Consider the following 13007-nt stretch of genomic DNA (forward strand, 5'->3'; position numbering starts at 1 on the left):
CTCTATGATTCAAGAAAAGTTTTGAACATTTTTCCCCTTTCTCCATCCATTCTGCCCTTTTATAATTGTAACGTTTTAGCAGGCGGTTTTCCACTAAATCATATAATTTATTTTGTTTATTTTTCAAATCATTTAGCTTTTCTCTAGATGCATCAGCCGAATTATCAATGTTTAGAATCAGCTGCTCTACTTCTGCTGTTAAAGTTTGTTCTTTCAATTACATTTGTTTTTTTTCCCAAGACGAGTAAGCAATTGCATGTCCTCTAAAACTACACTTGAATGCTTCCCAGACTAATGAAGGATTTGCTGTACCAATATTATGTACAAAAAAATCATTAATGAATCTCTTAGTCTTGCCAACAAATTCCTCATCTTGGAGAAGACTCTGATTAAACTTCCAATATCCTGGTCCACATACATTTTCCAGTACTGAAAGATTTAATCCAATAGAATTATGGTCAGACTGTAATTTATCCTCTATTGATACACCAATTACTTTGGATATAAGAGAAAAGGAAATTAAAAAAAAATCAATTCTACTCGCCTGGTTTTGCCTTCTCCAAGTGTATCTAATCAAATTTGGATTTTTAAATCTCCAAATATCAACTAAATCTAAAGCATCCATAAGATCATAGATCTTCCTAAGGGCATGTGGGTGAGCGTTAATTGGAGGACTTCCTTTTCGATCTACCATGGTGTTTAAAGCAATGTTAAAATCGCCCACCATAATAATTTCCCCCTCTATATCCTGCAATGTATTAAATATTTCATCAAAAAAAGAGGGGTCATCTATATTAGGTCCATACAGGTTCAAAATGCAGTTTTTCTCCTTGAATTATTACATTTAAAAGTAACCATCTTCCCACTGAATCTGTGCATATGGAACGCAACTGAAAATTAAATTGCTTCTTGAAACTAATTATAACACCTTTGAATTTCTCTGACCATGTGCAAAATAAATTGGGCCATCCCACTCTTTTTTCCAATTTATTTCATCTATCTCAGTTGAATGAGTTTCTTGGAGGCAAAAAATATGTTGCTTTTTTTCCTTAAGCCATGAAAAAATAGTATGCTGTTTTTGTAATCTGCCAGACCATTACAATTATAGCTGCCAATTCCTATTTCAAAAAAACAAAAAACAAAAAAATCAAGTTCTTCCTTATGGTTGAGCCTGAAACACCAACATAAAATATCAATGACAAAAACATTAACACGAAACACATAATATAAAACCAATGCAGTCCACTTTCCCATGGGGTAACTGTCTTCTACTGTTTTCTCAGTCCCAATATAAACTAAAGCTCACTAAAGCTCGTCAGACTTTAAATCCTTTAGGATGTCCAGTTTTTGAAGTTGGTCAGAGATTACATGCAGCATCTCCCGGTCCTCAGCAGTAAAAGTAACACTTTCATCCGAGTCACTTGAGGTCAAAATGTTTCGGACTCACTTAGAATCCCGCTGTCCACTTTTGGGCATTGTTCCAGATTTCAAAAGTCCAAAAACTCAAAACTTTTTCGGCACAGCAGTAAGTGTAGAGTAACACGGCGTCTGCAAAGAAACAGTTGGGCCCCACTTCCAACTGACGACTGTATTTCCCAAACATGGCCAAAAGCACTTTTTCTATTTTGTTTGCCTGCTGCTCTTTTGTGATGAAAACTCTTTTCCATATGAACTAAAGCTTCTGGACTGTTTACATTATTATTTATTATTCATGACGTCTGTTTGACAAGTCTTGGTCTATTTTTCATGCCGTTGTTTGTGGTTTTGTTGCTCAGCACACATCGCCATTTTTATACCTGACATGTACAGTATTGCTGTCAGCATAGTTATTAGCATAGACTATTTTCCTTTTTCTTTTTATTCAGTTTGATCAGTGTCAGTGTTTGCATTTTGGACCGGGGGGGGGGGGCAGGAGGGGCAGGATGTAGCTAATTTTCAAAATATCGAATAATTGTGTGGCAGGTGGCACAGAGTAAAAAAGGGAAGGTGCACCAATTAGCAAGGTTTGTAGATATAGGGCTACCTGCAGGAGGAACGCAGGTTGCGACTGTTGGTTCAGGCCAGTGGAGTGAGGCAGGTGCACACCTCATTCCATGCTGGCCTGCAGGGAAGACCGGAGTGCAGGAACAACGGGTAGGCCTAAGGCTGTTTTCTGTGTAGTGTTTTATATTGTCAGGTTTGAATGTGTGTGACATGTATGGTTTTCATGTATTTCAGACCTGCTTCCCTGTTCTTTGTTCGGTTGAAGGCGGCTGGTAGTCTCTAGGAAATAGATCGACGTACCAGGTATTTTAAGTAGTCATGTAGTTTTTTAACATTTAATCGGTATGTATTTTAAAATAAAGTGTTTCTAAGATTGTTAATTTTTGTCTCCTGCAGAGCATCAGTGGTCCACTAGCTGCTCTTGCCGTGGGACTATTTTTTGTTCGTTGCCAGTTTGTTTTTTTGGGGTTTCTTTTTCTGTCTAGTCTGCCCTGGCAAGTGTGCTGGTAGCGGGCAAAAAGATATGGGTATTGCCCTTGGGGCGGACTAGTTTTCTTTTCTTTTTTGTTTTCGTTTTGTTTGTTTTGTTTTGTTGTCCATCTGTTTACTTCCCACACCAATAACTGTACTCAGCTTGAGTCCCAGCCAGACAGTCAGGGCAGGCTTAAGAGGTGGCGTGGTTATTAATCGTTTGCAGTGAGGTTAATCACGTGTGTAAACCTTAGAGTGTGTTAACTAACCTAGCGTGCAAGACTTATTGCCTACAGCAGGCCTACTCAATTGGCGGCCCGCGGGCCACATCCGGCCCAGAAGCAACCTCCGAGTGGCCCAGCGAGCTTGAATTAAATAGGCTATTTTAATAGCGATTTTTATATTTTAATTGTAATATTGTTTTTATAAAAATTTGGACTCGTTTTCACTCGTCATTAATTTATTTCCTCCGTGGCAGAAAAACTCCTGCAGGTTAAACTGGACTAACGAAACACTTTTAGGGCTGACTGACTCTAACAGACTCACTATAAACAGACTGTAAGACACTCGCCAGCCTAGCAACATTAAGGCTACAAACAACCCATAATGCAACACTCTGTGTAGGTAGGAGTCGGCTTTACACCGGTACTTTATCCATTCAAAAAGAATATCTGATGTTGTGAACACGTTTGTCTAGTCCTCGAATATAAGACGACCCCCATTTTTTCTGAAAATATGTCTCTGTCAAACCTGACACGTAAAACTGACAATGAAAAGCGTCGGTTTAACCCTGCCTGGACTGGCAAATAGTTATGTGTAATCAGTGGTGGTAAGTACTAAGTATATTTACTCAAGTAGTGTACTGAAGTACAGTTTTGAGGTACTTGTACTTTACTTGAGTATTTCCATTTTATGCTACTTTGTACTTATACTCCACTACATTTTGGAGGGAAATATTGTACTTTTTACTCCATTACATTTATTTCACAGCTATATATAGCTATATAGCAGTATAGTTACTAGTTACTTTTCAGATCAATATTTTATATTTAAAACATTTGATCATCTTTATAAAATCACAATCATCAATGTTTCTGCACTTTGTGATGTGCCTGGGTCAGGGTTTTTTTATTTCAAAAGTGAAACAGTAAACATTTCTGTTTTTTACTACATTCATTTGTTTTTTACTACATTTCACCAAGATGGCGCTGCCCATGTAGCTCGTCTGTGCCTTTCGCGTTAAGTTTGTGTTTTGCTTGTTTTGTCTAACTTGAGAGAAAAATGCCACCTAAAAAGGTGGCAACCGCAATGCAAGAGGAGAATATGGAGGAGATCAAAAAATCTCTAAACTTCATGTCGGAGGAGATAAGCAAAGTGGCTAAACAACAAGCGAATTTACTTGAACTAATGGAAGAGGTGCGTCAGCTGAAAATCCTAATCAAAGAGAAAGATAAGAGGATCGAAGACCTGGAACGGAGAGTTGATGATATTGAACAGTATTCACGAATAGATGATCTGATCATCAGCGGATTAAAAACCACACACCGAACCTACGCCAGGGCTACGGTGGGAGACAAACAAGGTGAGGATTCCCCACAAAGTGAGCTGTACTCATTGGAAAAACAGGTCATTCAATTCTTTGACAGTAGAGACATGAACATCCAAAGCAAAAACATCGTGGCTTGCCATACTCTTCCTCGAAGAAACACCAAAGAGGAGCCGACAATCATAATTCGGTTTGTGAATAGAAAACACAAAATCGAATTATTAAAGCAGGCCAGAAAGCTGAAGGGGACGGGAGTGTACCTGAATGAGCACCTTACCAAGAAAAACGCTGATATTGCCAGACACGCACGCAACATGAAAAAGCAAAACAAGATACAAGCGACATGGACAAGGAATTGTAAAGTATTGATAAAACTGAACGGAACACCGGAAGAGGCAAAGGTGATTGTGGTGAGAGAACTTAAAGACTTGGATCAATACAGATGATTCTGACGATGTAGGACTGGCAGACATCGCATCAAGTGGATTATAGGAAGTTTACCATCGAAAGGATGACAGGAATTGACAATGATTATCCATTTCTATATGGAAATACTGAGGATGAGGAATTAACAGACACTAACTCAATTGATGTGGGGGAAAGCTTGCACAGCCTACATAATTGTGAGCAATTAAACTTCAAGACTTTTGACTATACAGAGCATAAACTGTATGAGATTGAGAACGGCATCGACCCAGAGAACCATTTCTATAACAACATCAAGAACAGCTGTGAGTACTATACTGAAGATCAGTTCAACCGTAATGTGAACCTGGAAGGAGCATTATCACTAATACACTTCAACAGTAGAAGCCTTTACACTAACTTTGAAAAAATTAAAGATTATTTGAGGCAATTTGTTAAGAGATTCAATGTAATTGCAATATCTGAGACTTGGCTTAGTGATGGCAAAGCTGCTGATGTTGAACTGGAGGGATATGAGATGTTTTGTGTTAACAGGACCAACAAAAGGGGAGGGGGAGTTGCCCTGTATGTTGATACAGACCTCAAATGCAAAGTTGTAGGCAGTATGACAACAACTATAGATAATCTAATGGAATGTATAACTATTGAAATTGATGTGGAAAAAGCCAAAAATATAATCATAAGCTGTGTATACAGAACACCAGGAACAGACATTGATCAATTTAAGGAAAATATAGCTGGAATTTATGACAATCTAAATAATAATAAGGTGGTATTTGTATGTGGTGATTTCAATATCGATTTGTTAAACCCAAATGGTCATAAAAATACATTAGACTTTATTAACACAATGTTCAGCATTAGCCTATATCCCATGATTATAAAACCCAGCAGAATAACAACAGACAGTGCAACATTAATAGATAACATATTTACAAATGTAATTGATAGAGAATTGATGGGTGGATTGCTTTTAAATGATATAAGTGACCACCTACCAGTCTTTGCTCTTCTCCAGAAGGATTTTAAATTTAAAGCTGATACTAATGCTTGCAAACTGGTACGACACAAAACACAGGAAGCCATCAATGCATTTAAGGAAGACTTAATGAAACAAGACTGGAAAGAGGTCTATGTTGATGAACCAGATAAAGCTTACAATGCATTCCTGGCTACATTAACAGAACTCTATGAAAAAAATTGCCCACTAAAAAAATCTAGAGGGAAGTATAAATATGTGGACAAACCATGGATTACTAAGGGGCTGCAGAATGCATGCAAGAAGAAAAATACACTCTACAGGAAATACCTAAAATGTAGAACAGAGGAAAATGAAAATAGATACAAGAAATATAAAAATAAATTGATAAGCATTATGAGATGTAATAAGAAGGAGTATTATAGTAAACTGTTGGAGGAAAACAGAAGTAATATTCAGGGAACATGGAAAGTGATCAACAGCATAATCAAAAAAGGTATTGGGAAAGCAGATTACCCTAGTTATTTTGTTAAAAATCATAATGTCACTATGAACAACATAAAAGAGGTTGCTGATGAATTTAATGACTACTTTGTAAAAGTTGGACCTAACTTAGCAAATGAGATTGTTGAGCCGAGTAACAAGGAAGGTATAGAAGATGACAGCTCTGATGTAAACGTTCATTCTATGTTTCTAAGTGGAGTTCATGAAAATGAAGTTATTGATACTGTTCATAAATTCAAGAACAAAAAGTCTACTGACTACAATTCCATTGATATGTCATTAGTTAAAAAAATTATTGAATGTATTGCGAAACCGTTGACTCATATATGTAACCAATCCTTCCTCACAGGCATATTTCCAAACAAAATGAAAACAGCGAAAGTCATTCCTATCTACAAGAATGGAGATAGACATTTATTTTCCAATTACAGACCGGTATCTCTGCTTCCCCAATTTTCAAAAATATTAGAAAAATTATTTGTACAAAGACTTGATAACTTTATTGACAAGCATAACTTATTAAGTGACCACCAGTATGGATTTCGAGCTAAGCGGTCTACCTCACTAGCACTAATGGAACTAGTAGAGAATATCTCAACTGCAATAGACAATAAAGAATATACAGTGGGAGTATTTATAGATCTCAAAAAGGCATTCGATACCATTGATCATGGTTTACTTATGAAGAAGCTAGAAAGATATGGCATTAGAGGGGTAACACACTCCTGGTTGAGAAGCTACCTTGAAAATAGATACCAGTATGTTCAAGTAAATAATTTTGATTCAGAACTTAGGAAGGTCACCTGTGGGGTTCCGCAAGGCTCGGTGCTGGGTCCAAAGCTCTTTGTACTGTATATAAATGATATTTGTAAGGTGTCAAAATTGTTACATTTTGTTATATTTGCTGATGACACAAATTTATTTTGCTCAGGAAAAAACTTGAAGCAACTTCTGGATACAGTTGAAGGGGAACTGGATACCCTAAAGAAGTGGTTCGATACAAATAAATTGTCATTAAATCTAAGTAAAACAAAATTCATTGTGTTTGGAAATCGTAAAATCAATTCTGAAGCAACTCTTAAGATTAATGATGTAGAAATTGAAAGAGTGTATGAAAACAAATTCTTGGGAGTGATAATAGACCATAAACTCTGTTGGAAATCTCACATAAATCATATCAAATCAAAATTGTCTAAATCCATTGCAATACTGCACAAAACTAAGGACATCTTGAATTATAACTCGCTATTTATTCTATACTGCTCACTCATAGTTCCATACATTACATACTGCGTGGAAGTATGGGGAAACACTTACAAAACTAGCACAAATTCCATCTTTATACTGCAAAAAAGAGCCATAAGAATTGTCAATAAGGCTGATTATAATTATCCAACCAACTCATTATTTATGAATTCATATGCCTTAAAGTTTATGGACCTAGTAGACCTTAAAACTCTACAAATAATGTTTAGAGCAAAAGACAGAACACTTCCTGACTGTATCCAAGGGTTGTTTGCAATGAGGGAGAGCAGGTACCCATTCAGGGGAAATTATATGTTTGAAAAAAAGAGGGTAAGGACAAATGTAAAAAATAGATGTGTGACAGTGAAAGGGGTCAAATTATGGAATAATTGTAATAATGAACTAAAAGAATGTAGTAATATATGTAAGTTTAAGAAGATGTTCAAAAACAGTACATTTGAAAGATACAAAAGCTGTGACCAACACTGAGAAATGAATGACAATTATGAACTGTCTTTGTTTTGTTTATCTGTTTCTGTATTATGATGTTGTGTTTTTTTTTAGTAAATTTACTTATCTATATATATATTTTTATAATTTCTTTTTTTGTTTGTTTTTGTTTCACAGCTATTTTGGGTAGAGGGTACGCGTACAGTTTTATGATGTTGTGATTCTCTAGCAAATTTATATATTTATATATTTATTTTTATAATTTCTTTTTTTGTTTGTTTTGTTTCACAGCTATTTTGGGTAGAGCAAGGATAATGTTTTGTTAAGTATTATGGGTAGGCACAATAAGCTTAGGCTTCAGCCTATACCTTTTTTTTTTCCCGGTCAGACAATATAATGTTAATATAATAATATAATGTTTATTTTGTTTTATTCTTGATGTAGTATTACTTAAATCACCTTCATAACTGTATTAGTTGATATTGTGAAAAATTGACCAGAAAAAAAATAAATAAATAAATAAATAAAAAAAAAAAAAATAAATAAATAAAAATTTGCGTTTGTTTAAATTTATCATTACCAAAAGCTAAAAAAAAAAAGGTTTTAAATAGGCTGCTGAATATGTCTGGCCCATCTACATTTCCCGGTTTTAAAATCTGGCCCAACTGAATTTGTAATTGAATAGCCCTGATATAGAGATTGAACAGGAGAGGTCCCAAAATGGACCCCTGTGGAACCCCGCAGGTCATGGCCATCTGCTCGGACACACAGTTTCCAATGGAGACAAAGTACTTTCTGTCATGAAGATATGACTTGAACCACTTAAGGACAGTTCCAGAGAGTCCCACCCAGTTTTCTAATCTTTGTAATAGAATTGTATGGTCCACAGTGTCAAAGGCAGCACTAAGATCCAACAGTACTAAAACAGAGACTTTGCCTGAGTCATTGTTCAGGCGAATGTCATTTAGTACCTTTATGAGTGCAGTCTCAGTGCTGTGATGGGGCCGAAATCCTGATTGAAAGTTATCGAAGCAATTGTTCAGCATTAAAAAGTTACTAAGTTGTTGGTGAACAACTTCTTCAATAACTTTACCTAAAAACGTTTGATATCGGTCAGTAGTTATCCAGTAAAGTAGCATCAAGACTGCTCTTCTTTAGGAGCGGCTTAATGACTGCAGTTTTCAAAGCCTTTGGAAAAATGCCAGATTGGAGAGAACTATTAACTACAAGTATTAGTTCTTTTGCCAGGCTGCTCAAAACTGTTTTAAGGAAGCTAGTGGGTAAAACATCAAGGCAACAGGTGGATGATTTGAGATTGGACACAGTTTCTTTGAGTGTTTTGTCGTCAATGGGATTAAATTGTGTCATACCTACCATGTTACATCTGGGAGACTGCAGTGATGATGCTTTTTTGTTTGGCATTGAGGAGTTAATAGCATGTCTGATGCCTTGAATCTTGTCATTAAGAAAGGATGCAAACTCGCTACATTTGCTGGTAGAAACTAGTTCTGGGGATATTGGAACCGGAGGGTTAGTTAACCTGTCAACGGTAGCAAATAAGATGCGTGAATTGTTACTGTTCTTGTTGATGATCTCAGAGAAAAATGATTGCCTAGCACTTTTCAAGTTCAGAAAGTTTGATTTACGCCATTTTCGCTCTGCTTTCGGCACTCCCTTTTCTGTGCCCTTACAGAATGAGTGTTTCTCCATGGTGCCTTTGCTTACTAGTGATCATTTTAACCTTAGCAGGAGCAATGGCATCAATTACATTCGAAATCTTAGAATTGAAGTAGATCATCAGTAGATCATCAACATGATTTGAAGCTGGGGCAGTTTCAGATTTGATGGCTTCCATAAAAAGTGTTCTGGTATTCTCATTAATGTACTTTTTTTTAACAGTTTCAGATCTAATGTTAATGTTTGGTGTAATAGACAGATCAAAGAATACACAGAAATTATCTGATAGAGCAACATCAAGCACAGTGACATTTGAAATGTTAACACCGTTAGTAATAACCAGATCTAGAGTGTGTCCTCTAGTATGGGTCGGCCCTTTCAGATGTTGAGACAGATCAAACGTGTCAAGTATGGCTGAAAGTTCTTTGGCATTTTTGTCACTGACATTATCTATGTGTACATTAAAATCACCCGTAATGACTACACAGTCAAATTCAGTGCAGATAATTGAAAGCATCTCAGTAAAATCATCAAGGAAATGGGGAGTATTTTGGTGGCCTGTATATAACTAAATATAGAATACATGGAGAGAATTTCATTTCCATTTTAAACGACACATATTCAAAGGATGAGAATTCTCCAAATGATAACTTCTTACAAAGGAACTTATCCCTAAAAAAGGCACAAACACCCCCTCCCTTTTTGTTCTGTCGTGCTTCAAACTCAAATATAAAATTTGGTGGGCTGGATTCAATAAGGATAGCATCCCCGTTCTTGGTGTCCAGCCAGATCTCTGTTAAAAACATAAAATCAAGCTTGTAAGAGGTTATGAAATCATTGATTAAAAGTGACTTGTTACACAGGGACCTAATATTAAATAGTGCTAGTTTTAGGTTTGTTGGAGCCGGGCCTGAGATACTTGGCTTACAGGGAATGTGAATCAAATTTGTAGGATTGGAAGATTTTACTATGACCCGCTTATCTAATCTTTGTCTTGACCCGACTGGAGTGCAGGCTGAAGGCTAGCAGGCTGGAGGCTAGCAAACTGGGAGACAGGCTGGTGGCTAGCAGGCCCAAAGCTAGCAGACTGGGACTTGGGCTGGTAGCTCAGCTGCTGCTGGAGCTTGGGCTGGTATCTAGGCTGCTGCGGCCTAGGCTTAGGCTGGTAGCTCGGCTGCTGCTGCGACCTAGGCTTAGGCTGGTAGCTAGGCTGCTGCTGTGGCCTAGGCTTGGGCTGGTGGCTAGCTGGCCGGTTGCTAGCAGACAAGGCTGCTTGACGGGCAAAATATGCAAAAAGTCGTCAGAGAAATCGTCTCTAACCCAGTTGCGGGGGGAGGGGACCTGTCTGCTGGGTCCATCTTGGCCGGATCATACTGTCACAGGGAGGCAAGTGAACCCAAGTGCAGACACAAAGACAGGAGGCAAAAAGCACAGTTCAAAAAACAGTTTAATTACTGTGCTGGTAGCTGGAAGCCTGGAGCTGAGGACGAGGCACGAAGCTGGGCCAAGGCAGGACAGGGAAGGAGCAGAGGAGAGCCAGGCAGAGCGGGGAGCTGAACAGAACCGATGAGGGAAGCAGACGAGGCAGGAGGACTGGATACAGGGACTGGAGTGTGGCTGGCAGGCTGAATCATAGTGTCTTCCATGAACAGAGTGTGATCCGGTGTAAGAGTGTATGATCCGGCGGAGAGGCGGATGGCAAACTGGGGTTTATAAAGTGTGTGCTGATGGGAAGCAGGTGTGCAGACTGGTGATGAGCTGATTATAGGCAGGTGTGCAGGAAGAGCTTGAGTTGGGAGCCAGGAGAATGAGGGGAGACCACGGCCACACATAACAAGACAGTCAGAGAGAGACAGACAAGAGATCACTGGGAACACAGGGAAAAGGAAACACAAGGAAAAAACAAGGGCTAGGCAGGGACCATGACACTAATCGGTTGTTTAACAATGAAGACAACAACGCCCATGATCCCACGCTACTTCACAACGTCATCCAACTCCGTCTTTTGTTACTGTTTTGATTGAGAGACCCCTCGCGGCACAAAATTACATATTGTGCGTTTAAATACATAAATAATACAGTTAAAAGAAAGATATACTGTACTATTCATTTTTGTTATATTCTTTATGACACCGCAGAATCACATTTGACCTTGGACAGTTAACTCAAATAGCCTACTCAGCGAAGGAGCTGTCGCTGTTGCTAAGCTAACGATGCCGATAATGTAGGCTAATACTTCTACTTCTACTGAGGCAAAACAACAAATCAAACCAGAAGTGGCGTTTTCATCTTGGAGAATCCAATTTCAGAGCCAATCAATGCTGCTTTCAGCTCAGCAGAATCATGAGAATTTCTCCAGACCTCCATCGTTTGAGCACATAGGCAGGCATGTCTACTAGGGCTGGGCGATAATTCAATATTATTGTTAAAACTCTTTCAGTGGAATCATATCATGATGATATGAAGATATTTTGATATCGTGACACATTTCTGCTGTCTGAATTGATGATGACTAGCAAATTTTACTTAAAAACTGATAAAATGAGGTATGGTAGGAATATTATTTGAAAATTTCAGTTTTGTTTGACGTCACATCTAACATCACCGTTCGGTTCAATGAGATGAACATTAATTTGATTATTTAACGTGATTTTGCATACATTAACTATATCATGATATATATCATGATATTGATTTCAACCATATCGCCCAGCCCTAATGTCTACCCACACTCATACACCCATGTTCTGTTTTGTTTGTTATGAGCATATTGCATACTATTGTTGTATAATATTCCTATATGTCTGTGATTTGCGTAATAAAATTTAGCTCACCTTCAGAGGAAGACGCCAGGTGGAAGATGCCTGCGATTACAGCCAAGATAAATGGAAATCTCAATCCAGCCATGGACTGAAGCGGCTGTTTTCCCTCCAGACTGCAGGACGCTCCTCCACACCGGGGCTGGAAGTCACCGGGCTCCGATCTGCCAAGGAAGAAAGTAACTGAAAATATAGCTGCTTTTAGTCGTGAGGGAAATATGGGAAAAATGGAGGAGGAAAAATACAATTTGTGCACAACTTATTTTTTCCTTGTACTTGTTATGACTCTTTGATTTGATGTAAATAACTGAACCATATAGGCCTAAAACATTAACATTTAACAGCCCTCACTCAGAACACATGCAATACTCTTTGGCTTAAAGCTGGGGTAGGCAACTTTGGAGAAAAGAGCAAGACATAGGTAGAATTTGAACATACACAGCCTCTCTGCTCCCTCCCTCTGCCCCATAACCCCTCCCACTCGTTCGCAACGCCTCCCCCCAAAGGAGCCTCATGCGCATTCATGAGTTCGCCTGTCAACTGAACTGAGCTACTGATGAGCTGCTTGGTAAGCTAAAGATGTTTGATAAATGAAAGAATTTTCCTCGTAGGCTGTATATCAACTAAGTAGGTTAGTGAGCTAACGTTAGCTAGATTACGATAGCATTACCAATATAAACAATGAAACTAGCCGTAAACATTTCCAAAGCTAGATAGTCACGGACATCATAAAGTAACAACTTTTCTCAATTATTAGAGCTTCCAAGAAGAGAGCATTGGCTCTGACGATGACTACACTCCAGTGCCAAGTACATCAGGTGGTTATACTGGAGGGACCAGGGGACGGGGAAGAGGGTGAAGTAGCGGAGGTCCTGTTGGGGCAGGCAGTCAACCAACAGCCTGAGCT

Source organism: Centroberyx affinis, unplaced genomic scaffold (genome assembly GCF_046629955.1).
Source record: "Centroberyx affinis isolate AG114_WGS23_722 - 3 ecotype Tasmania unplaced genomic scaffold, CSIRO-AGI_Caff_v1 ptg001365l_1, whole genome shotgun sequence".
In the NCBI taxonomy this organism is placed as follows: domain Eukaryota; kingdom Metazoa; phylum Chordata; class Actinopteri; order Beryciformes; family Berycidae; genus Centroberyx; species Centroberyx affinis.